The sequence below is a fragment of the Macaca thibetana genome, chromosome 2 (genome assembly GCF_024542745.1).
Source record: "Macaca thibetana thibetana isolate TM-01 chromosome 2, ASM2454274v1, whole genome shotgun sequence".
Taxonomy (NCBI): domain Eukaryota; kingdom Metazoa; phylum Chordata; class Mammalia; order Primates; family Cercopithecidae; genus Macaca; species Macaca thibetana.
The window spans coordinates 173435439-173448810 of record NC_065579.1 but is presented as its reverse complement, the minus strand read 5'-3'; the positions used below and the strand labels follow the sequence as shown (position 1 = coordinate 173448810).

The window sequence follows — 13372 nt, the reverse complement described above, 5'->3', positions numbered from 1 at the left end:
TAAAACCAAATTGACACCACAACAGCAAACTGGTTTCAGTAATGGGGTATAAAAATGATTCATAACTCAACTGTAGTCCATATCCACCCTGAAGACCATTGCTGGGAAAAGATAGGCTCCAATATTGTTGATGCCATCACTCCACAGGACAGAATCAATAATGACTACAGAAAACTCACCCATCCATGACAAGTAAGTGACCCTGAAATAATTACATATGAAAAGGCCAGAACAGCAGCAACTGAGAGTCTGGACCAACTCAAGAACATCACTAATGTTCTTTCAGGAAGGAGGACGTCACTTCCGGAAAAACACTGATGGGTATTTTTCTAGAAAATTGGGGAAATCCTGCTGTCTGCTTGGGCATGTGCTAAGTTGTAGCTTGGCAAAATTTCATGGTAGCTTGAAGCTCAAGTAGAATACAGAGTACATAAGTAATGTCAGTGTTATACCAATTTTACATTAACACAATACATACAATATAATCGACTAAATTAACATGCAGTGTTAATTTTTAATACATCACTCAGTAGATTACTAGCACATTGCCCTTAAACATAAAAAAGAATGTCTACAGAATTATGGAGCATCACAAAGTAACATAAGTCCTCCACCTTTTAGAGTATTCCTAAGCCCCTGAAAAAAGCCGTAAGAGGCTGAGGATCACTCTGGATGTGGGCCAGGCTTTCAGTTCATGCTCTGTTTATGCGTGGACCTCTAAACCTGGAAACATAGTAATTGCTCAATAAACATGTTCTGAAAGAATGAATGAATCTGCTCTTCTACCCCTTTAATGCCTGGGGCTAGAATAAAGATGAATGAAGGCAGAGGTTTTGCAGGCAGAAAAGGAAAAAAATAATTAGAGGGTTGGGAAATAGCACAATCAGCACAAATATTTTTTGAAAAGTGAATAATCAGTTAGCCTCTAATAAGTCCTATTTGTAGGACTGCTTTTTTTTTTCCTCAGAAAAAGTATATGTTTTCATGTGGAACAAAAAACTTTTTCCTCCTTTGCCTGAAAAATAATTGGAGAGCAAATTTTAAAGCAAATCCTGCACTATTCAGTAATTATTTCCATTAAACATTACAAGATCTGTTGAATAATGAACCCACACCCAGTTTGACAGAACACTCTGTTATGCCCCATGGCTTAGAGAATTCTGGCTTCTCTCACTCTTTAACATGCAGTCTGCAGGACCAGGCCCCTGGCAGGCTGAGCTCATACTGAAGGTTAAGCTTCTCACAGAAGTGCAGCCAGCCGTACCACAGAGCAACGATGCAAAAATGACTAGGTACAGCAGCCACTGCTAGGGTTCCAGAACGTTCACAGGCCTGTTCTGAAGGGAGCTTACGGCTCATGTTGGTGCGGATGTTGTCACAAGAGGGGTTGCTCAGAATTGTTTGGAGTTAAGTAACAGCAGTGAGAAGCAGCCCCTCGTTGGCCCGCTGTAGAGAGTGAGTGGAGCCTCTACATATGAAATGGGAGTGCGGCATTGACTGGAAGAGAGGATGTGGGGAAAGGGGTATGGGAGGAAGACAAGCGGGGGGAAAGAGGGCATCTCTTTCCAGCAGTGTGTACTCCCAATGGCTCTGCCATACTTGGTCACCATTTACAGCTTTCTAAGGTCGTCTGGAAGAAAAAAATGCATGTACTTTTTCTAAACAGAGGGTTATTTTAAAGACAATCCATTGAGGAAGACATTATTGGAGGTTTTACTTTCATTCTGTGAGAGGTGGGGAGCCAATGCTATTAAAAGCATGCATTTCACCCAAGGCTGACTATATAATTTGCAGGGTCGGATGCAAAATCGAAAGGTAGGAGCCTAAAAAGAGTGCCATTGAAGGCACAACATTCAACTTGTACTTTCTTCCACCATCTCTGTCTTGGCCCATCATCATGTTTCTTTGCTATTTAATATTACACTTTGCAGGTGGGTGCAGACCCTCAGCCCACTCCCTTCCCCCTCCACTTACTATCTCCCTCCAGCAGCAGTCCCAGGATCAAGACCAAAGTGCTTTGCCCTTATCCTCCAACACACCCCCAAGGGGAGAAAAGTCAATCTCCGTTCCTCACAGGTCTGCCACCCCAATTCATAGACCCCCAAGGGATTGCCATTTCTGCACTGGGACATACTGTGTACCTGAAGCAGGTGAGAGGGAGGCTTGCCCCCACCAAATGCCCTACTTAACACACAGTGGCACTGCCAGACACTGCAAGGACTGCAACCGCCATGCCCTGCCAGATGTCATCACGGAGGTGTGCACACCCAAGTCCCTGCTGGAGGTGGAGGGCAGCTGATGTCGCTGAAATAGGGATGGGAAGTGGAAGGCAGCCAAGCAGCAGGGACACCAGGGCTGGAGGACATGACAGCAGAGAATCAAACTAGGGGAGGGGCTGGGAGGCCAAGCACAGGAACCCAGGCTCCAAGCCCTCTGCACCTGCTCTGTTGTCTGATAGGACCTCACTTACAAAATAAAATGGAAAGATAAATTAAGAATTCATGACAGTGAGAGCAGGGCATTAAACCCAGAATGCAAGGTCCTCTAAGTGCACTGGTCATCTGACTGTGAAGCCAACCCCGACCCTTCCACTTCCAGTGCCTGCACACTAACCACAACGCCAAGGTTCCAGGTCATTTCATTTCCTGTGCTCCTGGGATAGAGTCGGGAGCATCTCCGTCAGCCACTGTCCCAAACTAACCCTGCTTCACTCGCATGCTCTGGCAGACTCTCTCCCCGACACCACAAATGTTTAAAAACTATTTCTCTTACCCACTTGCCACATCCGTTCCTAGTTTAGCAGACCTGTTAGGCATTACAGTTGTTGGCTTTATTGCCTGTAGTTTTTTCCTTGCCCGTGTTTTATATGTGTATCCCATGGAGAAGTTTAGTGTAGAGTGTTGTCTGTTAACTGGTTTAAGCCTTGGCAGGGGCTTGATTTTTAAAGTAGAGACTGTACATTCCCACACACGGATTTTCCAGTGAATTCACCACTTTGTTCACGTTATCGCCACAGGAAGTGCGTTTGGATATTTTTCTTTATCAGGACTTTGGATATTTTTCTTTCAATTTATAAAGCCAGGTCACATTAGCTCTCAGATAGTATCCAAAGTCAAAGCCTTCAAATTAGCAAAGGTTTTTCTTTCTTTTTAGATGTTCTTGTCAGCTTTTCCATGTAGGAGTGGGGAGTCAGGAATAATTTATACAAGATGAGTTTTTAACATTGAGTTCAAAATTACCAGAACACTTAGAGGCCATGGAGAAAAGCACTTTGGTGTGGTGTTCAGATACAGGCTCAGGAGTCAGCCTGTTACTTGTAGATTTCTTAACCTCTTGGGGACTGTCTTCAGTGGGACAAAGAGAATGCTAATAGTACCTGCTTCATGGGGTTGCTGTAAGGATTTAATAACCCATTTCCATAAATCCCTTAGCCCAGCACATTGTAAGTGCTCAAAAATATTAAATCATCGGGTAACAGGTTGATAAGAACTGCCACTCCAGCATTTGACCATCTATGTGCCCAGCCTGGAGAAGAGAACACAGCAGTGGCAAACCTGTGGCAAACGCTCCAACCCTTCATTTTGTCTCTCTCTTCTTGATGCAGAGCATCCCCAGTGGCAGAGAAAAGGCTGGCTATTACCTCGGGATCAGATTGTGAAGATTGTGAAATATCTGGGGACCATGCTAAGATTTCTAGGCTTTCTCCCATATGTAGATTGTCTATAGATTTTTCAACTAAACTGGGGTACTATTGAAAGAAAGGAAGCACAATTAATTATATCAGAACAGCAGGTGTCAACCATAACTATGCCAGATAAAAAAGGGTATATAGTTACTTAACTAATAGTGTAGAGTCAACCCTTTACCCCAGTTGAATAATTTTTTTCTCCTGGATATTTTTACTATAGGCAACTAGGGACTTGTTATTTGGGCAAGGAGCCTTCCCTAGCAAACGCTGGGGAGCCAGCTATTACAGCTATGAATATATTCACCTTGATTGTGGAGCCCATCAGGGAAGGCGAGACTCAGCTCTGGTCCTCAGGAGCTTACTATTTTGCTGGTGAGACACGACACAGAAGAAACGCACACATGACAAAAACAATTGGAGAACAATACAGAAGAGTGTAACCTAATGCTGGCCTTCATGGCATAGCACTTGGTATGACCCATAGGTGTCAGAGAGCACTGAATGTCCATGGAATGGAAAATATTTAAAGGAAAATAATATGTGGATAATCAGGAAAGTTGATGTGACCACGTTCCTTGGTTTTGAAATGTAAAAGAAAATGCTAGAGTTTAAATGCTATCTTATACATCTATTCCAGATAACCCTTTAATATCCTTTTACTGGCAGCTGTCTTTCCACTTAAGACCCCTTCTCCATAGCAAGACTTTTGCAATGAATCTGGGACCATATGTCTTTTTGGCGCATGACGAAAAAGGCCATTCGCCATTCAGGGACACTCTTTTGGATATAATTGAGAATGACTTTTTAAATTTAGATTTTGATCTCAGTGCATTGTGTAATACATTTGAAAAAATTGTGCTTTATATTAAAATACTGTGAATTTTTGTATTGTATTTCCAGAAAAGATAGACTTGGCGACAGTTTATCATTTGATGAAGTCAAGCAGACCATGAAAACATTGTACTTGAATCCAGTAGAAAAGAACAGGACTTTCAAAGATGTTTTCCTTACCAAAACAGGATGAAATGGTCATCTCTTATCATACAATGGCTTTCTGGTATAAACTGATGAATTGTTTAAGAAATGGTATACGTTTATTAAGAAATTGATACCTATTAGGCTAATTTCTTTAAAAATTCCTTTGAAGCTTAAGTTCTGGTAAATTTTGTGCCTTGGAGGAAAAAAAAAAAAATCAAATGATTCTGGGATTCCTGTTTTTTTTAATGATAAATTTGGACTCATCTTGAAGATTTAAAGCCAAATACTTCCCAAGTGGTAAATCTATTTCCAAAGAAATAACTAAGAATTAGATGACATTTTGAAAATAATTTTAAAAGAGAAAAATCTATCTTAAATGGTACCCACAACTGTTTCAGACTTTTTGGGTCTTTCCTTTTCCTCTTTCCCATTTATTAATCCACCCATCCACCCATCCATTCATTTATTGTGTTTCTGAAATCAATGACAACATTGAGGGTAAAAATAAATCTAAGGTTTCTAGGATCCTCAGCTCCTGGGAGTTTTCTACTTGGGTGGTGAAGAGGCAGACAGGACACACAAAAATAAAAACAAATTTCAATTGATTAACCTGAAGAATGATAAAAGCAAATGCTAAGTCTCAGGATATTCATGCAGAGGGACTGAAATGTCTATCCTGGCCAGAAATGACCTTGTGTACAGTACATAAAGTAGGACTTGATGGATGGGCAGCACATAATAAGCAGAGATGGTGGTGGTGGAGGAAGGGGAGGAGAGAACAAGTTTTGAGGATGAAATGAGTGCCTTACATATTTTATTTAAACCTTAATGAGAAGGTAGCCATAATCCATCTCCCCACCCACTTTTTAACCATTTTATACAGGACATTATAGAAGCAACACATCAGGAACTTATGACCTTTGTCCTGTAGAACAGATAAAGTTCCCTAAGTTCTGAGAGGAAGTAGAACACAGTGGTTCAGAGCTCAGACTTCCTAGCTTCAAACCCTGTACCTGCCATATACCAGCTGAGTAGGCTTAGGAAGTTTAAAACTCTTGGAGCTTCAACCTCCTTCTGGGTAAAAGAGAACTAATAATACTCCCTCTCCCTGCATAACTGCCATCTTGCATCGGTATCAGGAGTCTGATATCCACTCATGGCAGCTGTCTTGCTCCCTGCCTTCGAAGCCTCTTGCCATCTAAGGACTCCGCCAGCAAGAGAGGGCTCAGCTGGCTTCAATGATGGCACTACATCATTTCCTTCTATTGGTTTATCCTGCTTCTTTTTTCATAATTTTTTTTAAGCTTCTTTATATTCCCTGTATAGTTCCTTCAGTTATTTTCAACCCCTATTTGTTTTTTCTTCAATGAATGCATAACCACTTGTGATAGTTATCTTTCACTGTAATAAACAGTATCAATCTCTATTATTTTATATTTCATTCCACTTTCATAAAAATAGAGCAATCTTAAACATTTTTATGATAGAGAAGTAGAAGGGAACAACTGAAATTCTAAGGGTTGACATGATAAAAGAGGAAAAATTGTGCATTTCCTCTTGCCATCTATACAAATATAAAAATTAAGGGTTAACCTTGTAAATGGTACTAATAACCTACAGAAATATAAATTGAATTACAATTTATAAGCATACAATTTATACTGATTCATATCTGATCAATCGTAAACTTTACTTTTAAATTTTTGAAAATGTTTCGCTGTGAAACAAAGAAAGTGAGAAACTTCAAAATAAGAAACTGATGGTTGAATTTTAGCCCAAATGCACTGAGACAGAATTGCCATCAGTTAAGTAAATTAAAGGGTCATGCACTTATTTTTATTTGTTTAATAGGACAGGCCAAAATTCTTACTAAAAATTGCTTTATTTGAATAAGAGATTGAAAAAGTGAGATCTAGAAATGACAGACTTTTTCAGGTATATATTTTTGGGGGAGTCACCATATTTTTCTTTGGGGGCAACAGCTAAGGAATTGTAAGAGGCACCTGACGACTCTCTTCACCAAAGGCACACAACAGTCAGCTTTGACACGGCATACCCTCGATAATTAAGAGAGAATAATGACTTTGGGAGAGAGCTGTGTGTGCGCGCACCAGCTACTGTGTCATCATCTTAGATTTTGCTTATTTTGTTTTTTAATCCTGTTTTGAGCGTTGACCCTGATGAGAAAACATACTCAGGCATGATAGATGGGCAAGGCTACCTTTCAGTGACTAACAGCTCTGCTAAAACAATCTACTTCTGCAGTTTTACCAACACTATCTCCCACCCCCAAATATAAAACAAAACCACAAAACTGCCACTTAGACCAAGCTTTTTCAACCTAGGCACTAACCTCTTAGAGCTGGCCAGAACTTTAGTGGAGAGGTAACCCAATAATTATTAGCCACTGAGACAAACAAAGCTCAGAAGTGTTAGGTAAATTATCCAAGGCCACTCTGCTTGTTATAACAGCAACTGACAAAATTTACAAAACATGCTTACTCTGTACTAGAGTCTATATTAGCTTCTTTTTAAAAAAATTTAGTTATTTTTTTGAGATGGAGTCTTGCTCTGACTCCCAGGCTGGAGTGCAGTGGCGTGATCTTGGCTCACTGCAACCTCCGCCTCCTGGGTTCAAGCAATTTTCTGCCTCAGCCTCCTGAGTAGTTGGGATTACGGGAACCCGCCACCACGCCTGGCTAATTTTTGTATTTTTAGTAGAGACAGGGTTTCACCATCTTGGCCAGGCTGGTCTTGAACTCCTGACCTAATGATCCACCCGCCTCGGCATCTCAAAGTGCTGGGATTACAGGCATGAGCCACCACACCCGGTCTACATTAGCTCTGTTATATGATTCAGCCATAGTCTTTACAATGCTTCTGAAAGATTATTCTCTATTTTATAAATGAGAAAAGTAAAATTCAGATAATTTAAACTACTTACCCACAACTATTCCACAATGAGTTGTGTTGAATTTGAACCCAGGTCTGTTGGACTCAAAAGTAAGTAGGTATTCTTTCCCCACATCATGCTGCCTCTCAGGTGAGGGCTGATCTTTCCTAGAACACAGACTGTAGCATCCTTGTCCGGGACTTTTTTCAGCTTAGAGCATTTCCAGTGCATTGGCACTGCAACCTTTTCCTCACTAGAGCTGGCATAACTTGGGAAGAGTTACAGGCAAGATAGTGACTCAGGGGCCCGTGCTGAGTGTGAGAAATGCGCTCCCTTAGGGAAATGAGTGTGAGGGTTAGCAGCTGTGAGAACACGAGAATTAAAACATTTGCACCCCGTTAGTCCCGTTGGAGTCCTAACACCTGGTTGGAAGACAAAATCTTCAATCAGAATTTGCCATCGTGAACATACGTTTTTAAACTTAAGCCTTTTCTGCAGGAAGGATACTAAAATAATTCTTCAACGTGCACCACATAACCGATGGCTGATGTCAACAGATCATCATTAAGTATGAGTCTTTAAAGGTCAACGCTGAGAAAGTTCTCAGCTAATGAGACATTAACAAAATTACTAGCAGCTGACCGTAAAAGAAAGCAGCAAAAACTTAAAATGTTAACCAGGAGTGAGAACATTCATGATGTGAGTGAATAAAAAGACATAGGAACTTAGAGGATCTATGAAATGTGAATCATGTTTTATCACGTCATTGCAGGGCTCTGGAGCCCATTAATATTTATTAATAGCCACCCGGGAAAATAGTATTTTTCCTACTGCCCCTCTAATCTAGTATAATCTTAGATAAATTTTGACAGAAATTTCATATGAATGTTAATTTCCAAAATGGCAAAAGGAGGGTTTTGTTTTCTTTTGCATGTAAAACCAGTGACTTGAAAACATCTCTGTCAATACTTAATAGGAAGATAATAGATATTAAAAAATAAATGTAAAAATGGTTATAAATGATTACTTAGTGACGTGCTAGTCCTCAGGCCACTGAGGACTAGCTTGAATATTTCTGAATAATCAACAGCTTCTCAATTCAATGGTAAAATGAAAAATGATGGTAAACATATCATTAAACAAATGAAATGTGTCAGACAAGGCTGTACTTAATATTTGCTTTGAAACTGAGGGTAATTCACTGTGTTTGGGTGTAGTTCCATGCAACTGAAAAACATACCGCTACCTTATTACTAAAGAAAGTAAGAGCAGCAGCTGTAAGTGATGCTTTTTTCCCCCCACCATGAAGAAATAAAGATTCTTTGCTCTTGTGTAGCACTTTGCACTCAAGGGACTTCAATTCATCACTTTACAGTTACAAATACACTAAACCGCCACAGCATGTCTGTGAAAAATACACCTATTACAGATGAGCAGAGTTGAGATTTATCGCACAGTAAACTGATACCAGAAAGGGAAATGAATAGAGATGCAAATTTTAAACATATAGCTTGTGGCAGACAGGATAATGCTCCAACAAAGCTTGCTTATATCCTAATCCCCAGAACCTGTGAAGATGTTAGGTTGCGAGACAAGGGTGAATTGAGGTTGCAGATGGAATTACAATTGCTAATCAGCTGATTTTAAAATAGGGAAAGTATCCTGGATTATCCAGATGAACTTACTACAATCACAAGGGCCCTTAAAAGTAGAAGAGGAGGCCGGGCGCGGTGGCTCACACCTGTAATCCCAGCACTTTGGGAGGCTGAGGTGGGTGGGATCACGAGGTCAGGAGATTGAGACCATCCTGGCTAACATGTGAAACCCCGTCTCTACTAAAAATACAACAAAATTAGCTGGGCGAGGTGGCAGGTGCCTGTAGTCCTAGCTACTCCGAGGCTGAGGCAGGAGAACGGCGTGAACCCGGGAGGCAGAGCTTGCAGTGAGCCGAGATCACACCACTGCACTTCAGCCTGGGTGACAAAGCGAGACTCTGTCTCAAAACAAAACAAAACAAAACAAAAAAAGTACAAGAGGAAAGCAGGAAAGGAGGCCAGGGTAATGTGATGGTGATGGTGATGGTGATGGTGATGGTGATGTGATTGTGATGTGATGATGTGATGTGATGATGTGATGTGATTGTGATGTGATGATGTGATGTGATGATGTGATGTGATGATGTGATGTGATTGTGTTGTGATGATGTGATTGTGATGTGATGTGATGATGTGATGTGACTGTGATGTGATTGTGATGTGATGTGATTGTGATGTGATGTGATGTGATTGTGATGTGATGTGATGATGTGATTGTGATGCGATGTGATTGTGATGTGATGATGTGATGTGATGTGATGTGATGATGTGATGTGACTGTGATGTGATTGTGATGTATGTGATTGTGATGTGATGTGATTGTGATGTGATGTGATGATGTGATTATGATGCGATGTGATTGTGATGTGATGATGTGATGATGTGATGTGATGTGATTGTGATGTGATTGTGATTGTGATGTGATGATGTGATGTGATTGTGATGTGATGATGTGATGTGATGATTGTGATGTGATTGTGATGAGATGATGTGATTGTGATGTGATGATGTGATTGTAATATGATGATGTGATTGTGATGTGATGTGATTGTGATGTGATGTGAGTGTGATGTGATTGTGATGTGATGATGTGATTGTGATGTGATGTGATGATGTGATGTGACTGTGATGTGATTGTGATGTGATTGTGATGTGATGTGATGTGATTGTGATGTGATGTGATTGTGATGTGATTGTGATGAGATGATGTGATGTGATGATGTGATGTGATTGTGATGTGATTGTGATGATGTGATGTGATTGTGATGTGATGTGATTGTGATTGATGTGATGTGATGATGTGACGTAATGTGATGTTATGATGTGATTGTGATGTGATGTGATTGTGTTGTGATGATGTGATGTTGTGATGTGATGTGATGATGTGATGTGATGTTGTGATGTGATGATGTGATGTGATGATCCGATGTGATGTGATTGTGATGTGATGATGTGATGTTGTGATGTGATGTGATGTGATGATGTGATGTGATGTTGTGATATGATGTGATGTGATGATCCGATGTGATATGATTGTGATGTGATGATGTGATGTGATGTTGTGATGTGATGTGATGTGATGATGTGATGTGATGTTGTGATGTGATGATGTGATGTGATGATCCAATGTGATGTGATTGTGATGTGATGATGTGATTGTGATGTGATGATGTGATGTGACTGTGATATGATTGTGATGTGATGTGATTGTGATGTGATGTGATGTTGTGATGTGATGATGTGATGTGATGTTGTGATGTGATTGTGATGTGATTGTGATTGTGATGTGATGATGTGATGTGATTGTGATGTGATGTGAATGTGATGTGATGATGTGATGTGATGTTGTGATGTGATTGTGATGTGATTGTGATTGTGATGTGATGATGTGATGTGATTGTGATGTGATGTGAATGTGATGTGATTGTGATGTGATTGGATGTGATGTGATGTGATTGTGATGTGATGGGATGTGATTGTGATGTGATTGTGATTGTGATGTGATGTGATGTGATTGTGATTGATGTGATGTGACGATGTGATGTAATGTGATGTTATGATGTGATTGTGATGTGATGTGATTGTAATGTGATGATGTAATGTGATGTTGTGATGTGATGTGATTGTGATGTGATGTTATGTGATGATGTGATGTGATGATGTGATGTGATGTTGTGATGATGTGATGTGATTGTGATGTGATTGTGATGTGATGTGATGTGGTGATGTGATTGTGATGTGATGGGATGTGATTGTGATATGATTGTGATATGATTGTGATGTGATGTGATGTGATGTGATTGTGATGTGATTGTGATGTGATGTGATGTGGGCTTGACCCACTGTTGTTGACTTCAGGATGGAAGAGAAATGCAGTAGCCTCTAAAAGCTGGAAAAGACATAAAACCAGATTCTCCCCTGAGAGCCTCCGGAAAGGAATGCAGCTCTGCCCACACCTTGATTTTAGCTCAGTGAGACCCATGTTGGATTTCTGAGCTACAACTGCAAGATAATAAATCTATAATGCTTGAAACCACCAAATTTGTAGTAATTTGTTTTAGCAGCAGCAGGAAACTAATGTATGGCTGCTTAATCAATTAGGGGCAATTAATGCAAACACAGTCACGGAAGACTATAAATAACCAATTTAAACAACCAAAAAATAACATTTAACTTGGAATAAAAGTTCATTTTTGAAGTAATAAAAGCAGAAGCACACAAATTTCTTGGCTTAAAGAAATATGGAAAAGGAAATATGTACGAGGAATGTTTTTTCATTTCCACTAGAATACTAGAAAAGGAATTAATAAAAAGAACATATTGATCTACAATATGAGGTAAGAGTTTTAAAAATAATAATTGGAATAGCCTTCTAGGAGTTGTGGAATCTTTCTCCCTAAGTTCTTTGAGATGCACAGTGACCTAACTATTTTATCTGCCCTAAATGACTTCAATTGCTACTTTCCTGATGACAGGATTAAATTAAACAATCTAATTGTTTAGATTAAACAATCTCTCATGTCCTCTTCCAGCCTAAATATTCTACACAGACTGAAGTCTACTCAATTCTGTGGCACAAATATTTAGTGCTTATCTACTTAATGTAAATTATTTTGATAAGAATAACCAAAGAATAAGACATAAGCTTGACTTTAAGAAGTTTTCAGTATTATAGTTCACCAAAGGAAATAATCAAGCATATTTCAGCTAGACTGAAAGAATCATAAGGTAGGCCGGGCGCGGTGGCTCACGCCTGTAATCCCAGCACTTTGGGAGGCCGAGACGGGCGGATCACGAGGTCAGGAGATCGAGACCATCCTGGCTAACACGGTGAAACCCCGTCTCTACTAAAAAATACAAAAAACTAGCCGGGCGAGGTGGCGGGCGCCTATAGTCCCAGCTACTCCGGAGGCTGAGGCAGGAGAATGGCGTGAACCCAGGAGGCGGAGCTTGCAGTGAGCTGAGATCCGGCCACTGCACTCCAGCCTGGGTGACAGAGCGACACTCCGTCTCAAAAAAAAAAAAAAAAAAAAAAGATTCATAAGGTATAGATAAGTGATATATAGATAAAAACCCATTAAATATGTAAAAATCAATGCATTCTTATTGGCCCTAAAAAAACCCAACCAACAAACACTGTCACTGGTCATCTTTGGAAATAATCAGAGCATCAACTTATAACAATGAAGATTTATCCTGCCTTTCTTATTGAAAGTAATGACAAAAACTGCAAAAACTTTTGCACCAACCTAATAAAACCAATATATATGGAAAATAAAAAAGCAGATAAGAGAAATTTCTTCTTTATCATTGGCTAAAATAGGGAGAAAGAATAATAGAATGAGAAAATTCCTATTTATAACTCCTGAATAAAATAATAGATCTGGGCAATCAAAAGATGCTAAACCATTAGGTGAAAATTTGATGGAGAATTTTATTGTGAGAGACCAGGCTGAGACCACCTAAACACATCAGTCTTAGGATCACTAAATGGGACAGGCAGCCATTATGCACCTCTTTTTGTGAATCATTAGGAAATACATAGTCCCACCTACAAAGTATTACATTTCCTCCTTCCCCCAAATTCAAATCTAATACAGCCTCTAGATCTAATTACATCTTCATAGGAAATACAGGGGATAGGAGGAGCCAGCTAAAAAAATACAGAATGGAAGCAACCAGTTCCATATTCTGTCATATAGAATATGGACATTCTCT

General features: G+C 39.8%; 1 protein-coding gene across 24 annotated transcripts in view; it reads right to left on the bottom strand.

The window, feature by feature from the left end:
- The window catches only part of ABI3BP (ABI family member 3 binding protein), a 245220-nt gene that overhangs the window by 163128 nt on the left and 68720 nt on the right, over positions 1-13372 (bottom strand). The window lies entirely within an intron of this gene.